Here is a 12,023-nt window from a genome sequence, read left to right as displayed (position 1 = left end):
CCAAACCTGGACACTTTTGATAATGAAAGGGGTCACTATTAATGATTGCTCTGAAACACCAGCATATACCTGGAAACAGGTATTTCTCTGAGTTTTTGGATTCCTTAGCACTATTAGGGAAGTTCTGCTCCTTAGTCCTTGCTGTATGTGGGCTGTTGTTGAATTCATGCTCCAATTAAGTGTGTCAATATAGCACATTGTTTTAATGCTATTTCTAGATGCTTAAGTTAACATTAAGTCTTGTATCCTGGGTTAGTGCACCCATAGTGAATATAGCCTCATCTTAGCATTTCTCCTTCTTCAGCAGTTAGATATCCTTAAAATTCTCACTCATTCCTGTGTCTGAGATTCCTGCCTATACAAGTTGGAAAGATGTTTAGTTACCTCTGTACCAGATCTTGTGCTGCTACCTGGGCTATGTTGAGATCTCTGGATATGGAGGGTTCGGTTCACAGGCAATGGAAAGGTTGGGTGGGGTGGGTGTCGAGGAAAATCTGCATGCCTTTTAAGTCCACTAACCCAGGTTAATTCACTTAAATATTTAAAGCAGAAAAGCTTGGTTGAGGAATTTGTAGGAGCCACCTCTGACAGCCAAGAAGGCACAAGAGGGTTTGAGGAATTCAGAGTTCCCATTCTCATATCTACCTGCATGTCCTCATGTTTCCATGCCTGGAGCAAACCCACCCTTAGGACTTCTAGTTGATTTGATTTTGTTACTGTTGAAGGCCTTTTGAAGCAGAATATTCTTTTATTTGTAATGGTAAACCTCAGTGGATTAAATGAGACACTTGTCATCATATTAGTAACCTTATAGGTGTGGATTAAATGAGATCTACCCATAAGGCATTTAGAGCTGCCCCTGCTACATTTTGAGCAGTCAGTAAACATGAACTGTTATCCCTAGACTTGGGAAGCAAAGTCTCAGGTAGCAGTTTTCTGACTGTGAGCTTGGCTTTAGTTGGTAAATGTCAGGTGAATAGGCGCAGAGCAGGTTCAGGGAGAGTGGAAATATCATGATAAGATTCTGTTTACTCTTTGGGGACTGCCATGAAGCCAGAAAGAAAAAAATTTTACCTGGTGAACAGGCAAAGTCCAGTGTAGGAGTCATTTCTTGGGCTTAGGACAGACGTTTCTGGAGAGTGACAACAGATATGCCTTCCCAAAGAAAGCTGAGGCCTGGCTGTGGATGAGATCTGGGCCTCCTTCCAAACCTGAATAAAGATGATTATTGGTGATCTAGGATTCATGAAACACTTCCCTTGGTCTCCTTGGAAAATATACCAACATCCTTGGATGTGGGACAGATTAAATTTGAGACAATGTGTATGAGGCCAGATAACCATACCTTTTTCCTCACTAGATAGGACTCAAACTGGGAATGGCTGTGGAAAAGTGGTAAACAGGAGCTAAAAGTTAGGTAAAGGTACCAGTGAGACCAAAAAATCAGCTAATTCCAAATGTATCATTACCTAGGTATTCTGAGATGAGCTAGTGATACATTGATGAGTGAAATATGGTCCTTACCCTCATAGACTACTGATTTCATGGTGCCTTGGGCCAGAATTCGGATGATAACTAGTGACACATCAGGGCCATGAAGAGATTAGGTCTGAGAGTGCCACCCTTTGGGGATGGAAGTTGAGGACATGAGATCTACTCCCTACCACTGAGCCAAGAGAACACGTACTCTGAGGAAGGAAGGGGTCCCTGATTAGCAAGGATGCCATGCCAAGGCCAAGTAGCATTCAGGAGAGCTGGACTAAGGAGGTGGGTGACCAGAAATGCACATTTCCTGAGTAGTGTGCATGTTTGTGTGATGTTGCCATGACCTTGTTTGTCTCCCCATTTACACATGCGTGTAAGTTAGGTCATGTACTTCGCACATCATGGTTGAATAGGTTATGCTGTGACCTGCAGGAAGGAAAGTCTGACACTGTGTACCTTGGGGGCAGATTCCACAATGAGAGCAGATACTGGCAAGGGCTCTACCCTCTGGGGAGGAATTTACAAAAATAGTCTAAGGCATTGAGCAAGAGAAGGAGGAAATAGACATGCACATTTGCAGATAAAAGCAACACTTAGATGAAAATGATCCAAGTTAGTGGGAATGCTGAAATAACAACTATGAACTTCTCACTCCTAAATCCTCATCTTGGGGATGCTAATATTGAAATGGTCACTAAACTTGAAGTGTTCACTGAAATTATACTATTGTTGAAATTAAAGCAATCATATTAAAGGCCATAATCATTTAATCATATTAAATCTATCACTATATCTTTGGAGTTTATTCAAATAGCTAAGTACTATCATCCATTAATTCTGTATTGCTGTGTTTTGGAGAATGATAGAATAGAATAGAATATGTACATTGTATATATTTGATTATTTCCTGCTATTGAAACATAGTGAAAACCTCAGCAATCTGGAAGAAGACTGGCTAGAAGGAGAAATCTTGTTGAAATTAGTGGTCTATTTATATTTAAAAAAATGAACTTTCAAAGATTTTTCTACATTCTTAAAGCAATTAAAACAAACCTAAATAAATGAGTGTCAATTTAAGATCCAGAGTATTTTTTCTTCAGTGGTACATTTGAGTTATTGTATGAAGAACGCTTAGTATTTGCTTTGAAATATGGATTTTGCTATAATGGTGTTAAAAATGGCTGGTAGCAGTTTGCATTACTAAGTAGATCAATTATATTATTCTGTGCACTTAGTTCTAAGGGTAGACTGTCTGGTGTCCTGTGACAATGTTGGTAACCTCCTACCTCCCTTAATGAAAATCTGATCATTCACCTTGCATTTTTTTCCTTCCTGCCTGAATGTCCCTGGAAGATTTGTTCCTTTGTCTTCAAATGTTCTGTTGTCTAGAGACTTCTTTTTTCTTACCTTAAGATGGATAATAGTGCGCCTGAAGGAATTATGATCACCATAGAAAGATGTGTTCATGGAGAAGTGCTCTGCTCAGCTAGCTGGGGGCTGGTGAGTTAGCAGTGGGGTGCTTTGAAGGTTGTTTCAGAATAGCCAGAAACAGCAACATTTGTCTGCCCCCCTCCGTCTCCTCAGAGGTTGGTATCTGAGTTATGATAACTAATACATTTAATTTTCTTATGATTATATCCACAGCATGTGCTTAGTGCCCATCCCCTCCCCAAATGACTGATAATTTCATCAGCAAAATTGCAATAATATAATTCATATATTGCAGGCAAAGCCCCTCGACAGTCAGTTTAATTGAATTGACCAGTCAGTTCAGAGTCATCCAGTTAGCTCAGGATACAAAGCTGTCACACAGACTGTTTTATAGGGCTCATTTTGAAAAGTTTAGAGTTACATAATATCAGTAAAAGAAAGGGCATTGTATTTTAATAGTAACTGAAATAAGTGATGTTTTGGATTTTTCTGTTCTCTACATTCATAATTGCACTGCCATATAGAACTGTAAGAAAGTGTCCATTTGAATATATACAATAAAAACTTCAAACACATATAGAAATGGAGAAAATAGTGAAAGGAGGCCCCCATAGATTTATTTTCTGCATTCAAAAACTATCAACATTCTTGCTTTATTTAGCCCTTTTCTTTTATGGTATTTTTATGGAATATTTTAAACAAATAACAGCTATCTCATTAGTACCCTCCTTCAATAATTCATTATGTTTTTCTAACAGATAAGACCTTAAAATCATAATCTATGGGGCTGGGGCTGTAGCTCAGTGGTAAAGCACTTGCCTTGTATATGTAAGGCACTGGGTTTGATCCTTAGCACCACATAAAAATAAATAAAAATACTGTATGTTTATCTACAACTAAATAAATATATTTTTTAAAAATCATAATCTACAGTATCATCACAACTACCAAAATTAATGATTGCCTTAATATTTAACAATGGTATAATCAATTATTTCCAGTGTTTAAAAAATATCTTTCTAATTGTTTGTTGGAAATAGATCCTAAAAATGTGAGCACATTGCATTTGGTTCATATATATATTTTTTTAAATATTTTTTTTAGCTGTAGTTGGACACAATACCTTTATTTTATTTATTTATTTTTATGTGGTGCTGAGGATCGAACCCAGGGCCTCACACATGCTAGGCAAGTGCTCTATTGCTGAGCCATAACCCTAACCCTGGTTTATATTTTTTAACCTTCTTTTAATTGACAACAGCTCTTCCCACCCTTTTATTGCCCTGCAATTTATTCATTGAGGAAATCAGGAATTCTTATGGAATTTCTTGTATTCTGAATTTACTTTATACTCTTCATACCCTTTCCCAATTTGTTGTAGGCTTGTTAATTTTTCTCATATCATTTTCAAAGCTCTTTTAGCATTGAATTTTATTTTGTAGAAGCCTGAGACTAACTGGGCATTTTCTACTCTTTAAGCTATTTGATACTTTTACTTAAGACCAGAGAATTTTTCTTTATTTTTAAATAGGATGTATCTCAGTGGTATTTGTTGTCATTTTTTTTCCCTGAAACCTGATGTGAGTGTTAAACCTGTAGATTCAAGACTTTCATTTATCCAAAACTTCCAACTATTTCCTGAAAAAAATATTTATTATACACATACAATATATATAATATGTGTTTATGTCCACTCTGATTTGCCCTCCACATTTAAAAATTTCTCAGACTTTTCACATCTTCATTTCCATTTCCATCTGCTTACTTTTCTCAATCTTGATCTCTATGTTCTTCAAAATGTTTTCTGTATTATTTGTCAGTCTTTGTCTTCCTTCCAGTTAGGCTTCCAATTCTGTGACAGTGTGGTTTTTCTGCCACTCATCACAGTATGGTCTCTACTTTTATATGATATCATGCTGACATGATAGGTCACATCTGCTTTATTATTTTTCTAGGGAATGTTATTTGCCAGTTTACCCCCGTCCCTTCCCTTCTATGAGAGTGTTCCTGGAATCATTTTTTGGGATCTTATCTACTTCTTAAGAATGTTACTCTTTCTCAGTAGGGATGGTTACAAATTATTCTTCTGTCCAGTCCCCAACAGCATCTCCTGTGGCAGAGATAACTCAATGTTAGTGGCTCCTACATTGAATTCTTCTTGCTTTTCCAGAGATGAAAAAAATCTGACAACCACCCAATCCTGTTCTTTTTAACAGTTCATAGGTCATTTCAATAGCACTTTTCTATTTTCATGATAACTGGATGTACCTAGGTGATTCTAATATTACTTTCAGAGGCATCATTTTGTACTTTCTTCTCAGTAGTTTTAATGTCTAAATCACCTGAGATCATCTGTGTTCCTGGGAGATATGGAGCTGCTTTGGAGAGGAACTGAGTCAACTCTGGGGGTGAGAGAATCAGAAAGATAAATAATAAGATATCATGTGGCCTAGATTCCTTTCTTACTATGGCTCAGTGTTTGTCTGTTTCAAAAATAAAATCAAGAATATTCCTGTCTCATTGTGGAGTTACTTTATCACCCTGTGTATCCAGATGGGATATGAAATCTTTTGAGTTACCTGCATAGTAGGAGACCTGATCAATATATCTGTGGGGAAAAAGAAAGATGTGATTCATTGGAATAAAAAGTAAGTGGGGTGAAATTAGTATTCGAAAATGGACTTTAGAAGAAAGAGACAAACATATATTCAAAGACTGGTCTGATGAGAGTTGATGATGGATTTTTGCACAGAGTTTGAGCTCACTAAGAATGAGCTGGTGATCAGAAAGATTTTGATCCCCTTCCCGGGTTTGCCATAGACTTACTTTGGTAAGTCCTGACCAAGCTTGACTTCTCTGATCCTCTGAAAATCTACCTAGAATCATATCTGGTAGGCAACAAGTGTCAGCTCCATTTATTGTTTCTTCAATATATATTATTTGGAAAACTAGGGATATAAGCTTGACTATAATGATAGACTTCAGTTTCCTGGTAGAACCACCAATGATGGAGGATTTGGAATATCATAGAAAAGGTGACCATGTATTGAAATAAACATAGTAACACTAGAGGGAATTTCACAAGAACAGATATTAAGAATTAACACTGAAGAACATTGGGAACTTATAACTAAATTTTATATTTATTTTCTTATACAACTTGGCCAAGAGGTATTTTTATTCACATTTTACAAATTGTCACATTGAGATTCAGTTGTGTTCAAAACTTGTCATGTCAGAATCTGGGTCAGGAATTCCCAGTCCAAGTTGAGTGCTCTTTTGACAGTTCTTTGTTGTCTTTGAAAGTAATGCCTTGTGCAACTTACTTATTTTCTCTGGACCTTGATTTTCTCATGTGTAATCTGAAGCATTTCCTTCAGCAAACCTTTCTCTCATTTGGCAGCATTGGGGCTCTTAGAATGAGCACCTGGGGCCACCCCTCCAACTGTAGATTCCTGTGAGCTCATACTCATTTTTCACAAATAATAGTGTGCTGGTAGGAGCCAGCATTTTGAGGGAAAATGCTGGCATTATTCTTCTTTAAGAAACAAAATTATCTTATTTCAGTATAATTTATATACGATAAAATTCATCTTCTTGTTGTGTTGTATATTTTAGTATTTTAATAGTATCTCCACTAATTCCAGAACATTTTTTCATGCAAGGGGAAAAAAAACTCTAGGCTCAACTAATTACTCCTCTTTGTCTTATCTGCTTTTGTTCCCAACTCCCTCCCTACCAAAATTACTAATTTCTGTCTCAACAAATTTACCTATTTTGGACATTTCATATAAAGAGAATGCTCTTGTGATTTACTTCTTAGTATGATATCTTAACTATGTTTTTTTTTCTGATGGTGCTGAGTTTTGAACCCAGGGCCTTGTGCATTCAAGGCAAGCACTGTACCAACTGAGCGCTGTCCCCAGCCCTATTTTCAGTGTTATAACATATATCAATACTTTATTCCTTTTTATGGCTGAATAATATTCCATTGCATAGATGTATGATATTTTGTGTATACATTCATCAGTTGATGGCCATTTGAGTTGTTTCCAATTTTTGGCTATTATGAATACTGCTTCTGTGAGAATCCATGTACAAAAAAATTTTCTGTTTCAACATCTGTTTTCAATTCCTTTGTGTATATACCTAGGAGTAAAGTTACTGGGGCATATGTCATTTTGAGGAGCCCTGAGATGGTTTTCAAAGTGGTTACACCATTTACATTTCAATCTTCAGTGTATGGAATTTCAAATTTCTTGACATTCTCATTAACATCTTTTATTGTCTTTTTCTTCTAAGATGGGGTCTCTTCAGTCTTTCACAATTAAGTATGAGGTTACTTGAATGGTTTTCATAAATGCTGTTTATCATTTGAGGAAACTCTTCCTACTTCTGATCTGTTGAGTGTTTTTATTATGAAAGGAGGTTGGATTTTTGTCAGATGCTCTTCCAGTCAGTGTTCAGATGATCATATTATTTGTAATTTTTTTGATTAATATGGGGTGTGATATGCTGATTGTCATATGTTGAATCAACTTTGCCTTCCTGGAATAAATTAAACTTGTTCATATTATTTAATACTTTTTATATATTGCAAAATTTACATTTGCTAGTATTTTGTTGAATTTTTATTGGTATTCATAAAGGATGGTGGTAGGCAATTTTTTTTTCTCACCACATCTGCCTGATTTTGCTATGAGGATAGTAATGCATTGGGAAGTTTTCTACACGTTAATTTGCACTTGCTTTTTTCCCTCCAATTAACTGTGAAGTCAGAAGTACCTGTTGTCAATTCATACATATCTTCCACATCTATTTTTCAGCTACATAATTAATTTTGTGAATTTGTCATAGTTATTCAAAATCCTGCTGTGTAGGGGAAATAGTTTGTGATTACAAAAATAAGTTTCACTCTGACTAACTTCATGTGTATTTTTAAAAATGTTTATGGAGGTATATATTTACAAAAAGTTCCTAGAAGAAGAATTGCTGGATCAAAGGTTAGGAAAGGTTAGGTACACCTGCAGTTTGCCAGATATTTCCACATTTTCTCTGATAGTGGTATTTAAAAAAAAATAATATGTGTGTGTGTGTGAGTGTGTATTTAGTTGTAGATGGACACAATACCTTTATTTTATTTATTTATTTATTTATTCATTCATTCATTCATTCATTCATTTTTATGTGGTGCTGAGGATCGAACACAATACCTCACATGTGGTAGGTGAGTGCTCTACCGCTGAGCCACAACCTCAGCCTGATAGCTCAGAATACTTTTAATCGGAATCTTTTTTGTTATGAGTGAAATATTTATCATTTATTGAGGGCAATTTGTGTTTCTTTTTTTGTGAATTATCTGTTAATGTCTTTTGACCATTTATTTATCTTGTTTTCCTCCACCATTGCTTAGAATTTCTTTATGTATTAGAGATATCAGTCTTTTATTTATAAGTTGCACAGATTTTAATCTCAGATTGTCAATTGTCTTTGGCTTTTTTAAATGGCATTTAATTTTTGCAAAGCAAAAGTTTTTTATTCTTGGGCTGGGATTGTGGCTCAGCGGTGGAGCGCTCACCTAGCACAGGTGGGACCCAGGTTCGATTCTCAGCACCACATAAAAATAAAGGCATTGTGTTGTGTCCATGTACAAAAAAGATTCTCTCTCTCTCTTTCTCTCTCTCTCTCTCTCTCTCTCTCTCTCTCTCTCTCCCCTCTCTCTCTCTCTCTTTAAATTTTTTTTTAATTCTTACATAAATAGGTTTATCAGTGTTTTCTTTTGATGTCCTACATTTTAAGTTCTAGATTTCCCCCACATCTCGGTTATAAAGAAATATCTTCAAATGTTTCCTTTTAGTATTTCTATGAGTTTAGTTTTTTAACATTGACACACCTTTCTCTCTCTCTCTCTCTCTCTCTCTCTCTCTCTCTCTCTCTCTCTCTCTTTCTCTTTTGTATTTTACTCTGTGGTATGAGGTAAAAATTCCATTTAATTTTTTCTCCAAATGACTATAGAGGTTTGTCTTCATAAATAAATCATTAAAAATTAGTAATAGTTAATGCTAGTTAATATTTGATAATAATTAATATATTATTTAATATATGTTTTATATTATTTCCTATTTTAACCATTGAATATGAGGCTTAATAAATACTTTCATGTTACCCAGTTTGATCTTTTTTTTGGTACCCAGGATTGAACTCAAGTCACTTGGCCACTGAATCACCTCCTCAGCCCTACCCAGCAGTGACCCTGGTATAACCCATCCAGTATGGTGTCTATCGAATGGGACAAAGAAATTTGAGAAGATACTTTAAATGTTATTGTCTTTCAAGCACTGTATATTTAATAATTTTTATTTTTTTCCCAAAATTTGTTTTCAGAACTACACATGGAAAATGTAAATATAATTGATAACTTTTAAATTAATTGGAAATGATGATAGCGATAATAGTGAAATATCTAGTTTTTGCATTGCATTCTGTTATGTGCCTTCTACCTTCCCAGGCCTCAGCCTCCTGTCCCGTGAACACACATATACATACATTACACTCAGTCTTTCCCTTTCCTCATATTACTTTAGCATGTAAATTGGAATATTCCAGAAGACCTAAGGGAAATGTTTTGGTTCATTGCATGGCAGATGACACTTATTTCAGAGTTAGAGAGAAGAGAGTATCTATTTAATGAGCTTTACTTTGCCCTTCTCTAATAACAGCAATACCAGACCCCTGTCTCAGAGACTGTTTTATGGACAGGTAGTGCTAAAGCTAACATAATGCTGGACAATTTCCTGCCCTTCATGGTAGACATCTCAGCAAATAATAAGTATCTCAATATGCTCGCATATCTATGTATCAATTTGGGATTTGGAAAATGTCTATAGAATGTAAATGAATTTCTGAAACATTGAGTATAAGGTCATTGTGAAATATTATTTTTGTTCAGTACTTTAAAAAAACCTGTGTGTGTACTTGAAAGGGCCAACAATATTCCAAAATCCATTTGGAACAATTTCTTTGGAACTAGGCACTTCTGACTGTATGCTACAAGAGAGATTCTCTTGTAGCAATGTCTCTGGAAACAGGCTTAAAATATATGGCCTTGATTTTTGCTGACACATACTTTGACTATTGCTGAAGTCAATTTTCAATCATTTGGACAAATGATTCTTTTTTCAGAGAGTTACCATGTGAATAGAGGGCTTGTGCCAGTGTTGCTAATGGCCTAAGGATAACGTTGTTCATATCCAGGATGAAAATGTTTATACTCATCTATTTTTTAATAGATATTTGTGTATCTTGGGAGAATAGTACGTCTTTTTGTAGAGGCTGCAATTGAAGTACAGACTTTTGGAAGTACACATCGTCACCCTGTAAAGCCTGCCTCAGAGTTAAGATTATATTTTAAAACCCTCAGGTACTTGCTGTTGTTAGGAAATACTGATAAAGCAAAAGGCAGATTAAAGTGTAGTTTGCAAGAAGGGAAGTTGTATGCTAGTGCTTCAGTGCATTTAATTAAGTAGATACAGCTGTCAGTTAATCCCTTGGGCATTTTTATGTTAAAGTATCATTAATGTGACCCCGTGGCTCCTTGAATATGATAACATTTCTGAATGCCTATGTTATGTCAGTTGCTGTGCTAAAAAGTTCAACATATACATTATCTCTAACTCTGATCACAACCTTGCAAAATACTCTTATCCATTTTTAAAAGGAAACTGAGGCTCAGTGAGATATAAATGCTTTTATGACTAATAAGTTCCTGAGCCAGGATCTAAACCCAGGTCTATCTGATTTCTAAGGCACTACCCCACTATGGTTCCCTTTTGAATTATCATATGCATGGAATAAATATATCATGTAATAGAAGAGTGAGTATATTTGGGAGAGGGATGACATTTGAAGGATGATTTATTAGTTTCCTATGGCTTGTGTAACATATTATCTTTTTTTAAAGAGAGAGAGAATTTCTTAATATTTATTTTTTAGTTTTAGGTAGACACAACATCTTTATTTTATTTTTATGTGGTGCTGATGATCAAACCCAGAGCCCCGCGCATGCCAGGCGAGCACGCTACCTCTTGAGCCATATCCTCAGCCCTACAACATATTATCTTAACTGTGACTGTAAGCAAGAATATATTCTCTCATGGTTTTTGAGCCCAGAAGTTCAAAATCAAGGTGTCACAGGGCTGCCCCCCCCCCTGTCTGTAGGCTGTAAAAGAGAGTTTTTTATTTTCTACCTACTGGTGGCTTGTGGCTGCATCAGTTTAATCTCTGCCTCTCTGGTCTCATTGCCTCTTCCTATTCTGTTTGTCAAATCTCTCTCAGCCTTATTCTTATTAGAATACTTGTTATTGGATTTAGGGATCACTTGGATATTATAGAATGCTTGCCTCATTTCAAGATTCTTTACTTAGCCAGGTGTGGTGCATACCTGTAATCCCAGTGATTTGGGAGGATGAGGTGGGAGGATAGTAACTTCGAGGCCACCTTGGCAACTTGTGGGACCCTCAGAAGCAACATAGATCTTTCTGAAAACAAAAAAATAAGAAAGGTTAGAGATGTGGTTCAGTGGTAGAGCACCCCATTGGATTTAATTCCAATTAATAATAAGAAAAAAAAGATCTTTTACCTAATCGCATCTGCAAATACCATTTTCCCAAATAAAGTAATGTTCCCAGATTCTGGCAATTATGACATGGGCATACATTGTGAGGAACCATTAATCAAGCTACTAAAGTGAGTGATGAATTTTTATGGTCAGACTCAGTCAAACTAGGGTCTTGGCTCACTTGCTCACAGTGTGGTGTCCTGGATAAGATGGAATTGTTGGAGCTTTGTCAAATTGTTGGAGTTCCTCTCCTACCCTGCAGAGATTGGTAGGTCTGATGAAAAGTTCAACAGACAAGAGGTACCTTGAGGCTGTGTCACAGGTCTATTCCTATGGGATCAAACCAGCCAACATGAAATTCTTGATAGAAGTGATGAAACATTTTATAGCATGATCTATTATAAACAGGCCATTGGATGCTGCTTTTTTCCCCCTTTTTGTTTAAAAATAAAAAGAAAGTAATCATAGTAAAACACAAATACTGAGGGAG

The 12,023-nt window shown here is 35.9% G+C and overlaps 1 protein-coding gene across 1 annotated transcript in view; it reads left to right on the top strand.

Moving 5' to 3' along the window:
• The window catches only part of LOC110598131 (uncharacterized), a 278,648-nt gene that overhangs the window by 199,046 nt on the left and 67,579 nt on the right, over positions 1 to 12,023 (top strand). The window lies entirely within an intron of this gene.

This window comes from Ictidomys tridecemlineatus, chromosome X (genome assembly GCF_052094955.1).
Source record: "Ictidomys tridecemlineatus isolate mIctTri1 chromosome X, mIctTri1.hap1, whole genome shotgun sequence".
NCBI lineage: Eukaryota > Metazoa > Chordata > Mammalia > Rodentia > Sciuridae > Ictidomys > Ictidomys tridecemlineatus.
Note: the sequence above shows the minus strand (reverse complement) of the source record. Positions and strands in the feature narration are given on the sequence as shown.